The 23307-nt window shown below is 49.5% G+C and overlaps 1 protein-coding gene across 2 annotated transcripts in view; it reads left to right on the top strand.

Moving 5' to 3' along the window:
• Window positions 1-23307, top strand: part of LOC138580158 (proteoglycan 4-like) — a 1214734-nt gene that overhangs the window by 184443 nt on the left and 1006984 nt on the right. The window lies entirely within an intron of this gene.

The following is a 23307-nucleotide window of genomic DNA, read 5'->3' on the forward strand; positions in this document are numbered from 1 at the left end:
TTCCTCCCCCCACCTCCTCCCCTGTGCTGTCTTCACAACTGCTCGGTTCCCAAGAGAAGGCTGGCTGCGAGAATGCAACAAAATCCACACTGTATCTTCTGCCTTCCGTCTCCCTTCACTGACCCAAGTGCAGCCCAGAACAGGGGCCAGAGCAAAAGCTATTTGTCCCTATAAACCTGTCCCACATCCTGCAGACCCCGGCCAGAAACATATAATCCCAGTGCCCTCGAGGGCAGAGCCATCAGTTAAAAGGACCCTTGAGCCGTGTGCCTATTTTTCGCTTTAACATAGATGAAGTAAGCGTGCCTTATTTCCTATGCAAAATAGTACAAACCAACTGGTAGGCTAAGAGGGCCTATGAGTAATTAATACAAGTGCACACACGCGTGTAGGTAGAAGTTCCTATGCTAATCTGCTATGATAAAAGTACAAATGCACGTTAACTTGTTGTTCTGGAATGTTCATAGCAATAGTCTGTAACAATTCAATGTTTGACCAAATATAAACTTGTACACACCAGCACTGCGCTACCTCACTTTTTACAAGGTTGAATGTACAGTGCCACTCCTAGCTAGCTGTACTCCCAGCTAAGAGCACACCCATAGACCCTGAGCTGTAACCCACACGTTTATGAATAAGTGAATCTCGAGTCAAAGATATGTTTTATTTCTTGATTACTCCGTGATGAACTCTTTTTGTTTCCCTTTTTGTGTAATGATGAGAGTGCCTAGTCAAATGAAAGATAAAACATGTGCTAAACCATTGTGATTTAAATACAAAACGGCCAGCCATGTGCTAAAAACCGCATGTAAAATTGTGGTCTGCGAGACCCTGAGCTATTGTATGACATGGAACCAGACTACAAAAGGTGTCTTGATTCCCTCCAAATCCATCTGGGTGTCAACAGAGAGTTAGTGATGTCTAGACATTCGATCACTGAACCCCAACAAGGAAATGCATGCCTATCGTGATATGTATCTTTTGTGACCCAGTCATCTCAGCTATCTATTCTAAACTTCCCCTTGCTGTTATTAAATGTACACCTCCGACCATACATTGACTCCATGAGCTCTACCCCCTAGCCAGTATATTCAGAAGTGTTTGAACATGGGGAGATGTTTACTTCATGATCAGCAATAAATAACCTGCCTTAGAACCCTGTTTTCACAAGTGTTAAGATACAGGCCTTGTCACCGGACAAGCAGGTCAGATTTCTGAATGGATGAGCATTTGTGGCCACAAGGGCAAATGTAACAAGGCTAGGATGTCAAAGAATACACAAAGAATCAACATGAAATACCAGGCCGATGAGCCCAGCTGACCGACTGACCCCGAACACCACGTCATCTCATCACGTGCCCTCGTACCAATCAGCCGCCTCCGACCCTGTATCGCCTATAGGTGCCTACCCTTCGTATCCAATCCCAATCTCTTTTGTGTCCCCTAGGCCCTCCCACAGTGATGATGTGTCTTGTAAATATAATCAAAGTGTAACATGTTTTCTGCAGAGCGCTCTCGGCGTGAGCAGAGAAGATACTGCTTGCCCTAATTTCAGATAAAAGCCTTTCATATCACTATCACTTGGTATTGGTCTCATTCCCTCCTGGGATGTACTTTTATTGACTGATGGGTGACCTACCTGCATTATAGGGGGTCTGTTCACTTTCACTGCCCATTAACGAGATAGGTAAGGACCGCCACCTTTCAAGTTTGGCACATAGCGCTTCTATAAATAATGCATAATTTGAAGTGCTAACGATCTGCGTATTACGCCCTATTTCAACGCCCAGGCATTTCACCCGTTTGGGGGCCCATAAGCGTCAATGTAGCTCTGTAGGTTTTAGAGTGGCATCATTAAGGGGAAAGATCTCAGACGTAGACGAATTTTACTTCAGCCCAGAATATTCCCTGAATTCCTTTACCGATCGTAGAGCCCTGCCAACGGTAGTTTTATGGTCTTTTAAATACAACATTATGTCGTCCGCATTTAGCTTAATAATCTCTATCCTGCCCGCCAGGGAAATTCCCATCTTGCTATGCTGTGCTCTCAGCAGATCTGCGAGTAGTTCTATAACCAGTGCAAATAATAATGGGGATAGTGGGCATCCCTGTCTTGTGCCACCGGCCAACTCCAGGATCACTGATAGGATTCAATTAACACAGATTCGGGCATACGGTTTCGTATAAAGTATCCGTACCCATCTCACAAAGTTAGGCCCCGTCCCATAGTTGTTGAGTACCCTGAATAGGAAGGGCAAGTAGACCATGTCGAAGGCCTTTTGCATGTCCAATGCCAGCGCCACCCCTTGTGTGACTTTAGGTATCGATGCAATAATATTATAACATTGCCGGATATTAGTCGCTGTGGACCTACCCAGAACAAAGCCAGCCTGGTCCCTGTAGACCATATGTGGCATTAAAAGTTCAATCGTGTGGCCAATATTTTAGCTAATATCTTCTCATCTGTGTTTATTAATGAGAGCGGTCTGTATGAACCACACTCTTCAGGTCGCTTCCCGGGTTTTAGCTGTAAAGTGATGATTGCTTCTTGTGTTGTTTCGGGTAATTCACCAGACTCCAGAGCCTCGGTCCAGACCTCAAGGAGTCGTGGCACCAATATTGTGGCAAACTCTTTATAGAACTCAGCACCCAGACCCCAATGCCTTCCCGTTTGGGAGGGATTTGATGGCTTTGGCTATTTCCAAATGGGTCAGGGGGCTTTCAAGGGCATCCCTTGTCTCGGGCGATAAGAGAGTGGTGGGAATCCTGGCTAGATATCTGTCTATTTCATCATCTGTGGCCACACTGGGGAGAGTACAGGGCAGCGTAAAAGTCATAGAAGACCTTCCCTACTTCTTCCTGATCAGTGACCACCACTCCGTCTGGTCACGTTATACAAGGGATGTTGGAATTGCCACGCTCCCCCCTCACCATCCTATCTAGGAGTTTACCTTGGCGCTCTTGCTCGCCGTACCGCTGAGCGGCCGAAGGCCGATCAAAATAGCGAATCTTCCCGTTCTGCGGTTTCTTTGTACTCTTCTAGCTGAGTTTTAATCTATAGTTTAATCTGGGCTGTTGGATTGCTGGAGTATTGTTCCTGCAATTGCGCTATGTTTCCCTCATGCCTCCCAAGATCCCAGCGAATATCTTTAAAGACTCCCAGCTCTGTCGACATGGTGACCCCCCTTATATATACTTGAAGGCTTGCCACAGAGTCGTTTGACTCTCGACCTTGCTGTCATTATTCTTGAAATATTCTGCAATGTGTTGGGTCAGGGTTGTCTTGTACACCTGGTCTGTTAATGCTGTTGCCTTAAATCGCCAAGGGGGTCTCCGTGGGGAGACTCTGGGTATGTGTAGGGATAGCAGGACCGGGGAATGGTCCGATAGCATCCTGGGTAATATTGTTGCTTCAGATACCCAACCTAGGACTCCCTGCGATGTCAGCCACATGTCGATCCTAGAGTGCATGTCATGCACCGATGAGTAAAAGGTGTATGCCCGACTCTCCCCATGCAGGGATCGCCATACGTCACGCAGATTCAGGTCGGCTATATGCATGTGTATTGTGCGCGCAGCTTGGTGTTCTGGGGCTGCTGGACATACGGTCCAATTGAGTGTACAGTATTGTGTTAAAATCTCCACCCATGATGATGTGAGCGGTCGGGTATTTGGCGCACTTCTGAAAGACCTTGATATAGAAGTTGGGCTCGTCTGTGTTAGGGCCATAGAGATGAATGAAAAGTACCTCTGTTTCAGCAAGTCTCCCGTGGACTATTACATACCGTCCTTCCGGGTCGCTCTCGGCAGCTAAGTGTGTGTACGATAGCGCTTTTTGTATTAAAATAAGTACCCCCCGTGCCCTGCTGGAGTAAGACGTATGGAAGCGGTGACTGCCGTATCCTGGTGCTGTCTTATCCGCTGGGCGCCCATCCTGTTAATGTATGACATTATTTTCTGTGTTTTCAGTGGCATCTCCAGCCCCCTCATGCTGCAGCTTATTAGTGTAAATCCTTTTTTGCCCTTTTCAGCCATCCATCCAATGTCGAGCAGGATTCATAATGATCAAGTGTCCCTCGCTGTCTCTATATGACCATCTTGTGTATGTCTGAATTTTTAACTTCAACTCCCCACATTCCTGCAACCCCCCCTCATAGTTCCCCAAACTTCAACTTTATCCCACTCTTCTCAACAAAATCATGCATCTGCATTGGGGGTGCTTTCGCGGCTGCCGAGGCCGGGAACATAATGTGGCTGCCCATTTGGTTTCCAACATGAATGTTTCCAGTACACATTATGATCAGTGGCATTCAGTAGTGTGGTAATGTGTTACAGTAAGGATTCATAAAGAGTGAGTATGCAGACCTTGGGCACCTGATACCATAGCCTTATGTTCATTGTTTTAATTCTGGTATTTAGTCAATTGTTTAAGTCTTCCCGCCCTGGTAGTGACTAGCCGTCGTCGCTTACACCGGTGGCTACAAGCGGCTGCTTAGCTGGCATTGGAATGCTGGATTCAGCAAAGGAGACAGCTTCCTCAAGAAAAGTAAAACAGCATGGTTTGTTTTTATGCTGTAGGCGGAGCCCGGCAGGATACAGCATTGCATAGGGCACTCCCCTGTCACGTAGCATTTTCTTAACGCCTACAAATGAGCGTCGCTCCTATTGAACAGCCAACGTGTAATCTGGGAAGATCCTGATGACACTGGAGCCCAGCTTCAGTTCCTGTTTGTCCCTCGCTGTCCAGAGGATCAGATCTCTATCCCTATAGTTCATCAATCTGGTTATAATGGGCCTCAGGTAAGCCCCCAGTTTGGAGTGGGTGCTAGGGATCTGTGGGCTCTTTCAACCACAAACATTGGCCCTCATTCTGACTCAGGCGTTAAGGGGTTTACGGCACCGTAAACGGCGCCGACCCTTAGCGCCTGATTACAAGGTTCCCTTTGCGGGATGGCTTTTAACGGCTGCTTTTTTGCAGCCGTTAAAATCCATGCCGCAAAGGGACCTTGGCGATAATTACGGCACCATAGGGCATAATGGGAATGGGGAAGGGTAAAATGGGAAATGGGGATTTACTGCCCCACTCACCTTGGAATGGGGCGGTAAATCCGCCAACCACCATGGCGTAAACATAGTTTACGCCATGGTGGTAAGGGTACGACCCAGGCGGTAACTTACCGCCTGGGTCGTAATGAGGGCCATTGAGGACCAGCCAGGGTCGCCCAGCAAGTCCCTGAGTAATTCCTCCACTGCTACTTCCATCAGGCCTTTCGGCGCATCTTCCGGTACCCCCACTATGCGCATATTATTGCGTCGGGACCTGGCTTCCAAATCCTTGCATTTGAGTTTCGCTGTTCCCAGTTCTTTGGCCATTTATGTCACTGTATTCCCTAATGACTCAAGCGCATCCTCCAAGGTGCTGATCCGATTCTCGGCCTCTCTGATGCAGTTGGTGGGTTTCTCAAGTTGGTTTCTGACCGTGGTTACATTTGCGTTGATTCCATCTAATCTGTCGTTCAAGGCTGCAAAGCCTTGCTGCATTGAGTGAAGACTGCCTGGGGGTCCATGGTGGCCGGCGTGGGTGCGGGAGCGGTCTGCATGATTGATTCAGGGAAGGTGCTGCTCTTATCGCTTGCTTTTGGGGTCTGTGTCGTGTATTTCTCAATGGCGCCTTTCCCTTTTTTGGGCCCTACCCCTTTGGACATTGTTTATCTTCTTCCACTCTAACTGGGGAAGGGGTATGCTTGGTGTGATTGTGGGACTGTGCGCCAATGTTTTTGGTGTCACTTTGGTCTTACTGTGGCTCAGCAAGGGGGCCCGTTGCGACGGAGTGCTGGGTCGCAGTTTGTATTCTGGGCTGCAAGTCAAAGCACTGTCGTGGCCTGTTATATGCACCACTCCGCCTCAGCCATGCTTGGTGTCCGTGATCTGCCCTAAGAATGTAACTACCACCTCCTTTTTGTGGTAGTGTCCATACTTTGCAGCCTGCTTCTGTGATAGGGGTGCTGTGTTCTCTGAGGGGTGCAATGTTTCTCCCCAGGGACAGGTGGTAGCCACTTGGCGTGCACCGCTCTAGTTATAGTTCTTGTGCCTGTTTCTGCCTGAGACTCATTGACCTCTGTGATCTGTCGTGTTGATCGCGCTCGGGTCTCAGGTTCCCGTAATCCTGATCACTCTGCAACCTCCCTGCTCTGATGCTTCAATTAGGTTGCAGTATGAGTGTGTCGCTGGCTGTGTTCCAACTCTGTGGTATGGCTGAGCCTGCTCACATTATACGACCCAGCATGGGGTTACTCCTTCTCCCAGGGGTGCTCCGTGTAGTGCAAGGCCTGGCTTTTTTGCCCTGACACAGCCCCTGTCTCCAGTTGGTGCCGTGTTCAAATGGCGTTGTACCCTGGTGGATGCGGGTGGGAAACGTTGTGCGCAGAGGAGCTGTCATCGGTAACGCATCGCAAACACGCCAGTGTTCTTTGCCCTCGGGTGAACTATTCAAATGTTGTGCTGCAAATCATGTCAGGCAGGGGGGAGCATCTCATCTCACACCAGTTTTTTAGATTTCTGCTTGCTACTGTGGCCGATGTGCGATCTCAGGTTTCAGCTCTTGACGCCTTCGGGCGGCTTATAGCAGAGTTGGTGTCACCTGTGTTCGTTATTTTGGCCGCTTAATATTCCTGCATCGCGGAGATGGCCTCATCGTTCCCCTACGCAGTCGTATGTCCTCTAAGTGGTCCAGTCCGCCCCGCTTGAATACTGCTGTGTCTCCCGGTGGCGCGTTGCAGTCCTCAGTGGTCTCGGGTTCGCAGTTCAGCGGGTCTCCTTCCGTGCTTATAGTTTGCAGTGCTTGGGCAGGAGAAGGGGCCAGCGAATTCAATGGAGGGCCCGTGCTGTAACGTAATTCGGGGGCCGGTCCCAGGTGGTGATGTGGTATGGCAGGAATTTCAAGTCTTATTTACTGCCCGTGGTTCGGGGCCGTTGGTGCAGCCAGTGGCGTACTTGTTTATGGGGGTGCACTATGGGCCTATTTCGGGGAGTGATCGCGGGCCAGCCTCACCTCTGATAATAGTGTCCAAAGGTGATTGTACTACGCGCCGTCTGGATTCTTCAATATGATACGTGCAAGTGCAGGCGCTTGACTGTAACGTTACTGGAGCGCCTGCATGCACACCTTCAGTGGAGCGTACCTCTTGCAACGGAGAGCCACGATATTGTCTCTCAGTCTCTGCTAAGCTACGGGCGAGAGAACCGCGGTTTTGTGTCTCCAGTCTCTGCTAAGCATCGGGTGGAACAGCCTGTTGATTTTCGCGCTGCGGCCGTGAGTGGCGTCACTGCTCTCTAACGCTGCGGTCTCCCAGGCTAACAAGGAGGCCTCTCAGAGCCACGCAGGTCTCTCGATGTTTCTCACAAACCACTGCACCGATTCACCCCATCTTTGGTTGACACACTGGCGACATCTTCTTATACCACATCAGCTAGTTTGGTCCAAAATCGGGCGATATTGTAAAAGTTATGAGCCACAGGCCCCAGCTTGCCTGCAGAGCTCACAGACACAGCTCCATCCGGCAGTGTGTACAACAGCGCCCTCCGTTTATTAGCATCTTTAACATATCAATGGATGTCCTAATTAAAGTGTTTTAACACTCGTTGAGTGCATCAATGTCCTCTTCTTCGTATGAGGGAAATATGCATTTATGCAGACCTCTTGGAATTCTTCCTACTTCAAGGTATTTGATTCCTACCACATAGAACATTTTTTGAGTTTTTGAAGGGACTGAAATGTATTCCAAAAGGAGATTCCAGTTTTAGAATTGTTATCTCTGTTCAATTTCTGATCTGGATCATTAAAACCATTTTTTTAGAGGCACTTGAGCTTTCGGTCAATCCAGAACTTTCATGAGTCTCTCAATATGTACTTCTATGGTTCTGCCAAAAACAAGGATGTCTTGGGAGTATAGCTCAGGGGCAACGTGCGCCTTGGAAGCAAGACGGCACGGAGCAACACAGGTTCGATCCCCGGGTCCACGCTTAGAAACCTCTGGGTATTAAGCGCGTTATAAATAACCTATCGTATCATTAAGATATTTTAGCACTTCAAGTAAATGTATATATCCCACTGTCCTTTCCATCAGTCTGTGAATGGAAGCTTGTGCTCCCGTGATTCCCAGTGGCACTCTGTAAATACAATCTCTGGCTAACTTTGTAAATAAATATCTTTCGAAGGATTGTGTCCTCCGACGTATTCCTTATCTTAGATATCTCCTTCCAGCTTTGCTGGCCTTGGAAAATTTTTCTCTAGAGGGCGCTGCGCGTCGACGTCCGCCGAGTCGATGTCCCTTGACAGCCGCCGTATCGATGTCGACGTCATCCTGCCTATAAAGGGCGCGCGCAGCGTCCGTTGCTCAGTTCCGTTTTTCCGCGCTTACTCAGTGCCTTGGAATATCGTTGCTCAGTTTCGTAGAGAATGTATCCTATTTACCTCGAGATATTCGATCCATACTCGATGGCTTCCTCGTCGGAACCGACGACCCCTCGGTCCGGCTTCAAAAAATGCCGAGACTGTGGGAAAAAGATGTCGCTGACTGACCCTCACAGAGTTTGTCTGTGGTGTTTGGGAGCTGAACACCATTGTTCGGAGTGCGAGGACTGTATGTCCATGACAGCTAAGGCCCTGAAGGAGCGTAAGGGGAAGCTGGAGAAAGGTAAGACTTCAAAAGCTTCTTCTTCCTCGACGAAGTCGAGACATTCGTCTCCTCATCACCATTCGCGCTCCAGGTCTCGGAGTGGGTCCCATCACTCCTCAAGATCGAAGCACTTGAAGAGGAGACGTCGAAGATCCCCTTCTCCGTCCTCCTCTTCCTCTGTTTCTCCTAAGAGAATGCCTTGCCCCACGAAACATAGTTCTCGGGCTGAATGGGAGGAATTCCGCAAAAATATGATGAGCGTCTTCGAGAAAGCGGCCTCGACCCCCTCGAAGACTGCCGAGAGCGATGCTCTGGTCGAAAGACCCGAAGGTCCAAAACGCCACAAGTCGCAGTACCCGGCGAAGGAAGCTTCTCGACCGCGTCACGAACCCTCGAATAAAGCTATGACCTCGAAACCTTCTTCGAAGGTTCCGTCGACACCGTCGACGAAGGTTCTGTCGACGCCGCGGTCGGTGTCTTCGATGCCGTTGTCGAAGGGACCTTCGACACAAGGGTCTGTCGACTCGAAGCCATCTTCGACACCGGCGTCGTCGCCAAGGAAAGTCACGGTTGCGGCGCACCCAGTGGCTATCCCCAGGTCCTCGATGACGATGGTGTCGAGATTGTCGACTTCCTCAAGCAGAATCCCAATTTTATCGAGGACCTCAAGGCCTCCGCCTTTGTTTTCGACGCCACGCCCGAAGTCTTCGACGTCGGCGTCGACGACATCAACGTTTTCGAGGCCGATTACAAGAAGTTTGGCACCCTCTGCCTTGGAGATGGGTTTCACACCCTTTGTGAGTTCAGAACAATTGAGAACTATGTCCTCAATTATGGAAGAGGGAGAACTATCTGACCAAGAAGAGACATTTGAGTTGCAGGGACCTGCAACCCCAGTTCAAGAGGAGTTATCCTCAGAAGAACGCGTGTTAAAAGATCTCCATGATTCCTTACATGAGGCAAGTGGGTTAGACACTTCCCCTGAGGTGGAGTTCGCTAGACCAGACCCGGGGGAGCATGCTGAAACCGCCTATAGAGCCTTAATGGCCAGGATCACAGAATTTATGGGGTGGTCAACACCTTCACAGGCTTTCCAACAAGATGACCTTACGGATATTCTTGATAAAGGTCCACAGGAGGATCCTGTAGTCCCTTTCATAAAGCTCTTCAGAGGAAAATCATGACGAACTGGGAAACCCCAGATGTCGTCCCGGCAGTAAATAAAAAACTGTCTACTAAATACAGGGTATCTTCTGCAGACCCAGAGTTTTTGTCGAAACACCGATCCCTAAAAAGTGTGGTGGTACAGGCAGCATCTTCTACTGACGTCAAGACTGCTTACCCTACCGTCCCACAGGACAGGGACGATAAGAAATATGATGCTATGGCAAAGAAAGTTTTTTCGGCATGTAGCATGGCGTTAAAATCTGTTAATGCTACTTGCACCCTTGCTAGATTCAGCCATACACTTTGGGAGTGTGCTTCTACAGCGGCTGACTGCATCCCGGAGGGAGAAGAAAGGGAGGCGTTCCTAAATATCATACAGGACGGTAAAGACGCTATGTGCGAATCCCTCCAGACGGGCATTGATTCAGCTGACAGTATCAGCAGAGCAATGGTGGCAAGTACAACAACCAGGAGATTCGCTTGGTTGAGAAAGTCTGGTTTTGCCCCAGATGTGCAAGCCAGGCTCTTGAACATGCCATTCGATGGCTCTTCTTTGTTTGGGAAAAAGGCGGATGACAGTTTAGAAAAACTGCAAACATCAAAGGCAGCAGCAAAATCTCTAGGCGCTGCAATCCGTCAGACACCTTTTCGTCCCACAGGAACCTCTGCGAGGGGCAAGTCCTTTCGCTTCTACTCCGCATTCGGAAGAGGTAGAGGACGACGGGCTCAAAGGGGACAAAGAAGAACTACCCGAGGTGGACGGGGTAGATATTCAAAAGCCGCAGCAACAGCAGGTGCCCCTTTACCATCGGCATCTGCATCAGCCGCCCCAAAACCACTCTGAGGACTTCCCTCACAAGACACCTGTAGGAGGCAGGTTAACTCAACATCTGGCAGAATGGCAGGCTATCACGTCAGATGCTTGGGCATTGGAAACAGTTGTCCAAGGTTACTGCCTGCCCCCCCTACGCATACCTCAGAGTCATCCACCGGGGATCAGCTCTCAAAAAGCTCCAGATCCGCTCCTTTTGCAGGAAATTTTAGACCTGCTAGAGAAAGGTGCCATAGAACCGGTACCTGTACGGAGAGGAACAAGGGCTGGTACTCCCCTTACTTTCTCATTCCAAAGAAAGACGGAGGACTGAGACCCATGTTGGACTTGCGAGAATTGAACAAATTCCTCAGGAAAGACAAATTCAAGATGGTAACTCTTTCTCAGATCCTTCAGGCCCTTCAGTTCCAGGACTGGTTGGTATCTCTGGACCTTCAGGACGCTTATTTCCATGTGCCTATCCATCTCAAACACAGGAAATACATGAGGTTCGCAATTGGCAACTCTCATTATCAATTTCGAGTGCTGCCATTTGGGCTGACCTCCGCACCGAGGGTCTTCACCAAGTTAATGTCGGTAGTGGCTGCAAGTCTAAGGAGGGAAGGGATTCACGTCTACCCCTACCTGGACGATTGGTTGATCAGGGCTGTATCTTCGGAACAAGCTCAGATCCAGCTAAATCACGTTTGCCACTCCCTTCACATACTGGGCTTTTCCCTCAATTTAAAGAAGTCACAAATGATACCATCGCAGAGACTCCAGTTCATCGGAGCGATCCTGGACACTTCCCTGGGAAAAGCCTCGCCACCAGAGGTGAGGGCTCAAGATATTCTACAGATGGTTACCAAGTTCCAAAATGCCCAACGTCTCCCAGCCTTCGACTTTTTGAGGTTGCTAGGCCTCATGGCATCCTGCATTTTCCTAGTGCCAGAGGCTCGCCTGAGAATGACATCCCTCCAGTGGGCACTGAGGACTCAGTGGTCATAATTCTCAGGAAGAATGACAGATCTTCTTCAGGTTCCCGACAGGGTGGCTCAAGACCTTCAGTGGTGGGCCTGTCAGGAGAACATTCTGAAATGAGAACAGTTTTGGCAACCCTGGCCGGAGATAACAGTAGTCACGGATGCCTCACTCACGGGGTGGGGAGCCCACGCCAACGACTTCACCATCAGCGGTCGTTGGTCTCCATCGGAGTCCAGACTACATATCAACCTGTTAAAGCTGAGGGCCATCAGACTTGCGCTGAAGGCGTTCCTGCCAGCTGTACAAGGGAAGAATGTCCTGATAATGACGGACAACACAGTGGCCATACATTACCTCAACAAAAGAGGAGGCATAGGATCACTACCTCTGTGCAGAGAGGCGATGCAGCTCTGGTTTTGGGCAATCCAAGAAGGAATCTCTCTATCGGCAGTTCACCTAGTCGGAGAGAAGAACTTGACAGCGGATGCTCTGAGCAGGCAGAGCACAGTCTCCCACGAGTGGGAACTAGCTCAGGAAGTCCTTCAAGAGATCTTCGCCCTTTGGGGAACCCCTCAGGTGGATCTGTTCACCACCAGTGTCAACAGGAAGTGCGATCTGTTCTGTTCAAGGGAATTTCCCCCTAGAGGAGCTCTGGGAGACGCGTTCATAGTGGACTGGGAGTTTCCGCTTCTGTACGCGTTCCCATCGGTCCCTGTCATTCCTCAAATGATCAGGAGGTTGAGAAGATTCTGGAAAACCATGATCCTAATTGCCCCGGATTGGGCCAGGAGAACGTGGTACTCGGAACTTCTAGACTTGTCCATCTGCCCTCCAATTCGACTTCCACTCAGAGAGAATCTACTCTCACAGAAGGGAGGTCAGGTTCTCCATCCAGACATCAAAACCCTCAACCTTCACGCTTGGCTTCTGAAAGGCTGAGGTACAAGGATTGGGACCTCCCTGATGATGTTATGGAGGTGTTGCTTTCGGCAAGGAGGCCAGCAACAAAGTCTTTATACCGCTGCCGTTGGAACAGATTTTGCAGCTGGTGTAGAGAAAAGAATATCGACCCCTTTTCATGTGGTACACCAATGGTTTTGTCCTCCCTACTCTATTTGGCGAATTCAGGCCTGCAAGTTGGCACCATTAAGGGCTATCTCGCAGCGCTATCCATCTTTAAGCGCACTGCGGAAGAGCCATCCTATTTCAAGTTACCCTTGGTAATACAGTTTCTAAAGGGGTTAACTAACGTTTATCCCCCAAGACCATTCCAGGTTCCCCTATGGGATTTAAACTTAGTCCTAACTTTCCTGATGGGCACACCTTTCGAACCACTCCACTCTTGTTCGTTAAGATTTCTTACCCTTAAGACTGTTTTATTAGTAGCACTTACATCTGCTAGAAGGGTGAGCGAGTTACAAGCTCTTTCTTGTAAACCCCCTCATACAATCTTTCACAAACACAAAGTTGTCCTGCAAGTGAAGCCTAATTTCCTCCCAAAGGTGGTTTCTGAATTCCATATCACTCAGAAGATTACCCTGCCATCTTTCTATCCTCCTCCTCATCCGGGGAAAGAGGAAGAGAGGTTACACAGGCTGGACCCAAGAAGGGCTTTAAGTTTTTACATCAGTAGACTGGCTAGGATAAGACAAGCAGACCAGCTGTTTGTAGGCTACGCAGGTCACAAGCTGGGGTTACCGATAACTAAACAGACCATTTCCAGATGGATCATTCTAGCCATTTTGGAATGTTATAAACTGGCAGGAAAAGAGCCCCCTCAAAATCTTAGGGCTCATTCGACCAGAGGTATTGCAGCTTCATCGGCCCTCAAAAGAGGAGTGCCGGTTAAAGACATATGTGCGGATGCCACATGGTCGTCCGTCCATACCTTTACACGATTTTACAACTTGGATTCCTCCTCCAGTCAAGAGACTAGATTTGGAAGGGCAGTATTGCACTCTATTCATCAATAAAAGGAAGCATGAAGTCAGTACTCCCACCTCCAACTACAGAATACTGCTTTGGGAGCCTATCTAAGATAAGGAATACGTCGGAGGACACAATCCCTTCGAAGAACAAGTTACTTCTTACCTTGTAACGTTCTTTCGATGGGATGTTCCTCCGACGTATTCCTTATCGACCCTCCCATCCATCCCCGCAGTACTACTTCCCTTGTTGTTGCAGCTTACACTCCTTCAGGGTGATTAGTCTAGTCCAGAAAGAAAAATTGTGGGCTACAAAACAGAACTGAGCAACGGACGCTGCGCGCAGCCTTTATAGGCAGGATGACGTCGACGTCGATACGGCGGCTGTCGAGGGACATCGACTCGGCGGACGTTGACGCGCAGCGCCCTCTAGGGAAACATTTTCCGAGGCCAGCAAAGCTGGAAGGAGATATCTAAGATAAGGAATATGTCGGAGGAACATCCCATCGAAAGAACGTTACAAGGTAAGAAGTAACTTGTTCTTCTGTAAATAAAACACTCTCACTCACTATTTAAACAATACAATTGGTGAGTTTCTCACCCACATTCTGTAAATAAATCACTTCTGGGAAAGTGCAAGGTGTAAAATTACACCAGTCTGATTTGCATAACATCAAAGAGCATTTGGGATCCTGAGAATGACCACATATTTTTTTTATATTTATTTTTTTATATTTATTTATAGGACATTTGTATGGCGCCTATACACAGGTGTTTCCAGGCGCCACAAGACAAAATGGGGGTGTTGGGGGAAATGGGAATCAAAAAGTAGAACAACAGAAACGGTTATATTGGCCTTGTGACAATCCTGTCGTGCAAGTGCATGACAAGGTGGTAAGTGCCAGGGGGAGGGGTAGAGGGAGAACTGCAAGAGTGGGGTACCCCCATGAGTTGGGGCCGGCAAGAGCTGGGCGGGCCAAGGCGGCAAGTGCAGAGGGGAAGTGGGGGGAAGGGTGTATGAGTGCGGTTGACAGGGAGGACCAAGATGGGCTAGTCCTGGGAAAGGAGCCCAAGGGCAAGTGCTGGCAGAGTATGCTGGGGGGACTGGGAGGGGGTGGTCTGGACCCTGTATGACTCAGAAGGGATCAGGCCCCAGTCACAGTGGCAGATGGAGAATTAGCACGGGAGGGGGAGAGGGAAGAAGGAGGAGAAAAGGAAAGTCTTGAGAGGTTTCTGTAACTTAAGAAGATCCAGCTCAAGTCTGGGGGGGAGGGAGGCCGTTCCTTAGGGAGGTGCCAGCCGAACAAAGGGATCGACCTCTCACTCTCTGCTTGGAAAAACATTTGACCTGCAGAGAGTTGGAGCCAGAAGACCAAAGGACTCTGGTGGGAGGTATTTACGGAGAGCAAGTTGGATGTAAAGAGGTCCCAGGCCACAGACACAGCCTTGTGGATAATGCAAAGGGTCTTGAATTTGATCCTAGCGGTCACCGGGAGCCAGTGGAGAAGAGATTTTAGAGCTGGAGAGATGCAGTCCCTGGGCTTGTGCCCAAGGATAAGTCTCACAGTCCTATTCTGGATTAGTTGAAGGGGGCGAAGGGAGGAAAGAGGCAGGTTGAGGAAGAGGCTGTTGCAGTAGTCTAGCCTAGGGAGAATCAGGTCTCTGGAGACGTTGACTTTCTGGGGGAAGGTGAGGAAAAGTAGAATGCGCCTGAGGAGATGCAACTGTAAATTGGACTTCTTGTCAAGGTCCATGATGTGTGGGGAGAAAGAGAGAGTGGAGTCAAAGATGGTTTTTTGCCTCACATGTAGGTGAGGGGAGAGGACCCAGGGAGTCTGGCCAGAGTGGGGGGAAACAAGGAGCAGGGGTCACAATGAGAAACTTGAAATCCTTCATTCAGGTAATGTGCAATGGCCTTAGGGCTCATTTAATTTGTCACAACTCTCACCCTGATAGTAAAATGTCTGTAAACCCTAAGCCATATACACTCAGCTACTCAGCTCTCGATTGTGAGGCTTATATATACCTGCTCACGTAGAGGGACATCTGTTTTGTAAATGACTTGCTGGGTAGAGCCCTGACAGTGCCAATAATTGTTGTCCTTATCCGGCAGGCACAAATGCCTATGACCGCCGCAGTGGGTGTGAGGTGCCTATACTATGCTAATGCTCAAGGCTTCCGTTCAAACCCTCCTGGACCTTCTCTTCTAGCTTTGTCTGTCCATAATCACAAAGTAGTCTTCCTTGATGCCTTCTCAGAAGCTGGCACACATTGGCTTTATTTTGGAAGCTTGAAAAAGGCTTTACCCATCCCAGATACAGTCCCTGATATTCAAATGACTACATTAATTTTTCTTTCAAGAACAGCCATCATGGGATAGTGGGTGTCAGTACCTGCTAGGCTCTTATCATTTCTGTTGTCCTGGCATTCTCCTTTGCTATGCTCAAGATGCACAGGACACAGATATATCTACAGTCAGTGTGGGATCAAATGCCTCAGACTTAAACAAAGTCATTATCAGTTTTCTGATAAAACACCCATAACCGTTGCGTCCGTGCAGTATTTACTGTTATACATGCAGTGTTCTTTGCTTCTTGTTCTCTGCACAGCTTTTCCTTTACCACCAAGCCTGCAGTAACATTAATTATGTGGAGGGATAGAATCAGGATGCTGCATGCAATATTACCCTAAATACATCATTGCATGCAGAAACTCTTGTTACCGGATCAGGGTACACGGCACTAGCACTGCAAAACATGGGGCATGGCCACCAGTACTGGACTCTGTCTCACCTGAATCAAAGCATCAGAGAGCCATCCATTTAAAATTAGTACAGGACAGAAACCTGTGAATCTCTATCCTAGTAGTACTTTTATTCAGTATGTTGCCAGGGAAGGGGTTGGTCTAAAAGCCTATAGGAACTAAAGAAGTAGTTAGACATAATAAGGGTGTTCCTGCAGGTATTCCACAGCTCTGAGGTAGATGATAATATTGAAGCATTAACCCAGTTTAATGGTCCTTGTCCCTCCAAGGACATCGTAGTCAACAAAATATTGTTCAAGTAGTGGTCAACAATAATGTTCTCAAGCCCTATTCAGCCACAAATGTTCAAAGCCTTAGCTAACAAAAGTGTTCAACAAAACCTACCCTCAAATTTCCAACCCAAGTCTAACACAACGGATCAGAAAGGGTTCCTCTGGGAATGCTTTCCCAGGAATTACTCACAGTCTGGATTCTACTTCAGACTCTCTGCTTTCACCACATCTCTCTAGACCTCTCCCAGCTTTCAAGCTTCACAGTTGTTTTCACTTTTCAGGCTTCTCCTCAGCTTCGCAGCATTCACTTGGATGCCTCTCCCAGACCTTGTGTTTTTCAAACCTCACAGCAGGTCTCACCCTAGCCTTTCTCAAAATTCCCTTCATGTCCCTCCTAAGCCTTAGGTTGTTCAGTATTCACATCATGTGTCTCCCAAACCCTGGATATTTCAGCATTCAAATTGGGTCTCTCCCAAACCTTGGGTTATTCAGCATTCACATCAAGTCTCTCCGATATCCTGGGGTTTCTCAGCATTCTCATCCAGTCTCTCCCAGACCTTTACTTCAGGTTGAATGAGTATTTATCCACCCCCTACTCCCCATTCAGGGTTCTTTTCAGGTGGACAATCTTGTCTTACCCTCTTGCCAGAGATCTCCTTCTGTGGATCTTCATGGATTGACCCAATCATCAGGCCTTCCTTTAGAACTGCATTCTCCTTTTGGGAACCTCTATCTGGAGTTTTTGCCCACAGCAACACTTTTCCCAGTTCAAAGATTATTGCTATTCTGTAACCACAAATTATATTTTGCAGCCTCCAGAATCTTATCTTCCTCTGCCCAGCTAGTGGTTCCCATCCCCACCCACCTGGTGCCTTCCTGGTTGCCGCTCTTTTTCCCCACATAGCAAGCCCTGTCCACCTGGTGCCTTCCTGGTTGCCGCTCTTTTTCCCTACTTAAGGAGCCCTCTAGCCTCTTTTCCTTTGCAGATGGGGAGCAGGTGCAAGTGGATCTAGGTCACCTGGCCAAAGCCCCGCCCACCTGGTGCCTTCCTGGTTGCCGCTCTTTTTCCCTACTTAAGGAGCCCTCCAGCCTCTTTTCTTTTGCCGATGGGAAGCAGGTGCAAGTGGATCTGGCCTAAGCAGTGCCCACCTTCTTAGCCCTTCCTCTTCCTTGCTGCTGTTAAGTCTTAGATCAAGGGCGTCTCTCGCCGGGGCATCTGAAGCGAAGGGCACACAAAGAAAAGGGCAATTCCTGTTTGGACCTGTTCGTATCAGGAGGATCCAGGGCCCGATCCCCTGCCCAGACAGCAGGTAAGCATGCACCAACATGTGTTTACTCCCTCTGTCCCCACAGGCCATCCCCTCGCCTCTGGTCCCCCCATGATGTTCCCTTGGGCCCCCCTCTTCTCGCACACAGGTGTTGCCTGTTTTGCTTGATTCTTCTACCCTGCTCCCCCTGCCCCTCTCCAGCTTACTTCTGCAGGAGTCTGTCCTGATACATTCCTGTTTCACCATCACCGTCTTGTGGCCAATGCTGGATTTGACTTTTCTGGACTTCATTGATTCACTGTGCGTCACGCTTTCTCATGGTGGGCCTGGATCATGCTGTTCCCATCTTCATCTTGTATCCAGGCTTGCAACATTATGTGTTACTAATGACTTCTGCAATTATATTCACTTTCCCCTCTTGCTTCTCCACTCTTTTTGACTGCTTACTCTCTGTTCTCTCCTCCTCTCTCTTTCTCCCTTTTCCTATCTCCTCCCCTCCTCCACTTACTTTCTTCTCCTCCTCCCCTTACTTTCTTCTATGCACTTACTCTATCAGAAGTATGATAGCAACCTCATCTGTCTCTCCCCTTTCTCCAGCATTGGATCTTTCATGGATTCACATGCTTAGAATATTCCCTGTCGTCAGGCTGGGAATCCCCGGTACATTATATATAGACCCTTTCCCGTAGGAAAACTTTTTCGATGCTTATGCGTCCTATCCACCTTGTTTTGTATCATGCGTGCCCGCACCGTCAGGACGTCATGATATAAATGCAGGCCCCGCCCCCGCGCTCCCTCAGATTTCAACCGTCTTTCAAAGTAGTGGGATCCTCGTGATTACTGCTAGTGGAAACTAGGTTGTTTTTTCTGTTTCGCTTCGGCGAAGTTCAAATTCTGGAGAATATGTCTGGAAAAGCGTTATTTCGCCCTTGTGCGACATGTGGCCTCAAAAAAGTTTATGAAGGAGATGCCCACATGGATTGTATCTACTGTCTCCACCCGCACCACACGGCGGATACATGTGAGATATGCCAGGGTTTCTCCCAAAAAACCCTTAAGGACCGTAAAAGAAGGCTGGTCGACTGGCTTAATGACGGAGCGGGTGCCTACCCGGCTTCGGAAGTTGGCTCCACGGCCTCCAGGAGCAAGTCGGAACCTCCATCGAAAAAGGTACGGCCAGCAGAAAACCGCGCTGAGGACAAGCATAAGGGGAAGCATGCTGGGTCCTCCTCATCACATAAAAAGCCCTCCTCATCTAAGACGGAGAGGCAAGCGCTGTCAAAATCCTCCTCAGGGGACCGTCCCAGGTCTTCCGTGAGTCGAGATGTTTCAGCCGGGAAGTCGGCATCGAAATCGACGACGAAGTCTAAGGGCTCGACGACGACAACTTGCTCGTCGACCTCAGTGTCATTGACGATGCCTATTACCGTTCAGGCAGCAGCGGTTGGGATTCCTTCGTCGACGGAGACTCAGTCTATGGCTTGGCTGCCAGAGGTCTATGACCCGATCCCCCCTGAGGTCTTACTGCAGCCAGACACGGCCTGCTCGGTGGAAGGAGAAGGTGGCACGGTTCTGCAGCCATCGGATTTAGGCTTACGGCCTTCCACGTCGACGACCACGAGTGCGAGTGGGGTTATGGTATCTATATCATCAACGTTATTGAACCCCCAGGCAGTTTTGTCTCTGGATGTGCTTAATACTCTTCAGAAGCTCCTGCAGCGGCTGGATACGCAGATCCCTCAACCTGGGACTTCGTCGTCACCTTTTTCTGTACCTCCTGTCGACGAGCAAACTTGTGCGGCTCGCTCGACGACTAAAAACCCATCGACTCCTCAGGCAGTAAAAGATCGTCCTCGAGCACAGGAGGAGGGTGAGTTGTCGGAGTCCGATTCTATACTGGGTGACTCAGGGTCAGACATCTCCCTGTCACCTTCGAGGGACCCAACATGGAATTCGGATGTAGAGGTAGAGTCGACGAGGAGCCAGTCACAGCCATCCCCCGCGGATGATGTGGGAGCCTTCCATGCAATGATGGGAAAAGCTTGTTCCGAGTTCGGCTTGATTCCTGAGGAGCAGAAGAAAGACTGCTTCCTTTTTGACCATATGGGTCAAAGGAGGAAATCGGTATTTGCCATCCCAATTCTGGACCACGTGTGGCAGGAAGGTCTCAAGACGATGCGCCATCCGTTTTCGGAGCCAGCTATAAAGGGGCGGATTGAGAAAAAGTTTAAAGCTCCGGAGTCCACTCCAAAATGATTAACATCACAACCTCTGTCTGACTCGGTGGTGTCGGCGGCAGCGGCTAGGAAGGCCAGGGTACAGCAAAAATGTTCAACTCCACCAGAAAGCGAGGCTAGGAGGCAAGACGCCTTTGGAAAAAAGGTGCTCTCGGTCGGTGCGACGACGGTAAGAGCAGCCAATTCCTTAGCGATCGTATCACGATACGATAGAGAAATGTGGCACAAACTAGCCACTATCCTAGAACACCTGCCAGACGAACACCGGAAAGCAGCCATGTTACTGTTGCGGGAGGGCGAAGAGGCCTCGAACCACGCAATTAATATTGCAGTTGACCTAGCAGAGTCTGGATTCAAACAAATCAACCATGGCGTAGTACTTCGTCGACAAGCGTGGCTCAAATGTACTACTTTCCGTCCTGAAGTCCAGTACAAAGTCCTTGACATGCCATGTGAAGGGGAACACCTGTTTGGCGAAAAGGTTGACGAAGCGTTGAAGGGGATGAAGGAAGACACGGATACCGCTAGGTCCCTCGGCGCCCTCCAAACGGGTAGAAACTTTCGCTCTTTTCGCCCCTTTAGGGGTGCTTCTGGAAACTCCCGCTTTGGAGCCTCGAGGGACCGGGGATTTAACAGGCCCTCGTACTCTTCACAAGGGTTCAGACGAGCGTCCCAATCGGCACGTAGAAGCAGAGACTATCAAGCTTCCAGGCGGCGAGGCTCAGGTCCCTCGTCGACGAAGAACAAGCAAACCAGCAACCAATGACGCCCTTCGGAACTTCCTGGGGGGACGAGTCTCTCATCACTTCGACCAATGGAAATGCATCACCACAGATCGATGGGTTCTAGACACGATTCGCATGGGTCATGCGCTACAATTCATAGATAAGCCTCCACGTCTTCCTCCTGTATTTTCGACCCAGCCCCACCTCCGAATCCTACGACAAGAGGCGGCGCTTATGTTGCGAAAAGGAGCGGTAGAGAGAGTTCCTATGGCACAGGAAGGACACGGAGTTTATTCCCGGTTCTTCGTTGTCAAGAAGCCAAATGGAAAATGAAGGCCCATTCTCGACCTGAGGGTACTCAACAAATGGCTAAAGAGCCTAAAGTTCAAAATGCTAAAGCTCCAGGAGGTTATCAGGTCGGTGGAACCCATGGATTATCTGTCGTCACTAGACCTTCAAGACGCCTATTTTCACATCCCAATACGCCCACGACACAGGAGATATTTAAGGTTCGTCGTCGGGCGAAAGCATTTTCAGTTCAAGGTCCTCCCGTTCGGTCTCAAGTCCTCCCCCAGGACGTTCACCAAGTGCTTGGCCCCCATAGCGGCCCATTTAAGGAAGGACGGTCACCACGTCTATCCCTATCTAGACGACTGGCTGGTCAGAGGCTCGTCCAGGGAACAAACACGAAAAAGTCTGGGGGCCACAATGTCCCTCTTACAGGAACTGGGCTTCGCGATAAACTTCAGCAAGTCCTCTGTAGAGCCTTCGAGGACCTTGGTCTTTCTAGGAGCGGAGTTTCATACGCACACAAGTCTGGTAAGACCATCCAGCGAAAGAATACAGAAGCTACAAAGCAAGGCATCGGAATGGAGATGCGGTACCAGGGTGTCGGTGCGCAAATACATGTCCCTGCTAGGGACCATGTCATCCTGCATTCCGCTGATAAACAACTGCCGTCTGTTTATGAGGACCTGCCAGGAATTTCTAGCGGACCGTTGGGCGCAGAGCCAAGGTCGCTGGTCCGACAGACTGATCATCGACGAACAACTGGTACAAGCACTCTGTTGGTGGAGAATTTCTACTCATCTAACGAAAGGAATGCCTCTGGTGGAACCGGAGTTCCAGAAGACGGTGGTGACGGATGCATCGCTGAGCGGATGGGGAGCTCATCTGGATACGTTACAGGTACAAGGCCAGTGGTCGTTGCAGGAGTCCTCCCTGCATATCAACCTGCTAGAACTGAGAGCAGTGAGATGGGCTCTGAAATCTTTTCTTCCTCAACTGAGGGACTCGGTGGTGCGTGTCATGACGGACAACACCACTACGATGTTCTACTTGAGGAAACAAGGAGGGACACGTTCCAGGTCCCTATCGACGGAGGCACAGAAAATCTGGCATTGGGCCCTACAACACAACATGCAAATCTTGGCGTTCCACCTACCAGGTGTGAGAAATGTGGAAGCCGATGCCCTCAGCAGAGAAATGAACGAAGTTCACGAATGAGTGCTGAACGACCAACAACTACAGCAAGTATTCAAGAAATGGGGACATCCTTCCATAGATTTGTTCGCGACGAAGAACAACAGGAAATGCCATCAGTACGCAAGCAGATGGCCTCAGCAGGGCTCACTGGGGGATGCGTTCTCCTTCCCATGGTCGAACAAATTCCTGTACGCATTCCCTCCATTTCCCCTTGTCCGGAGGACGTTGCAATGGATCCTCAGGTACCCATGTCGAGTAATTCTGGTGGCCCCGTACTGGCCCAGACAGGTGTGGTTTTCAGACCTGCTGCACTTAGCTGTGGCGGAACCGATGAGATTCCAGAAGACCCCCGACCTTCTGTCTCGACAGGAAGGTGTAGTTTGGCATCACGACCCGGACAGCCTCAAGTTGACGGCCTGGCTCCTGACTTCGCCGAATTCGGTCAGCTAACGATTCCGGAGGACTGTCGACGTATCCTGCAAGCGGCAAGAGCGCCTTCCACAAACGCCTCATACAAGTACAAATGGAGAAGTTTCTGTCAGTGGTGTGAGGATCAACCAGGGTTGACCCCACAATCGATTAAGCCGGAACAGCTCCTGCCATACTTGCTGTTCCTAGCTCAAAAGGGCCTATCGGTATCGTCAATAAAAGTACACCTGGCCGCCATTTCCAGGTTTACTCGTCGACGGCATTCGACACCATTGTTCAGCGACCGCCTGATTAAGCACTTCCTTAAAGGCCTCTTTCGGAGTTTCCCTCCAGAGAAGAAATTTCCACCGGAGTGGAGCCTCAATCTGGTCTTAACGTCTCTTATGAAACCTCCTTTTGAGCCAATGTCATCATCGTCTCTAAAGTTTTTGTCGTGGAAATTGGCCTTCCTGGTGGCCATCACTTCAGCCCGACGTATTTCGGAAGTTCAGGCTCTAATGGTAGACCCACCGTACTTACGATTTTTCAAGAACAAGGTAGCCCTTGCCACTAACCCACAGCTC

This window comes from Ambystoma mexicanum, chromosome 3p (assembly GCF_040938575.1).
Source record: "Ambystoma mexicanum isolate Mex_15411 chromosome 3p, UKY_AmexF1_1, whole genome shotgun sequence".
Classification (NCBI taxonomy): domain Eukaryota; kingdom Metazoa; phylum Chordata; class Amphibia; order Caudata; family Ambystomatidae; genus Ambystoma; species Ambystoma mexicanum.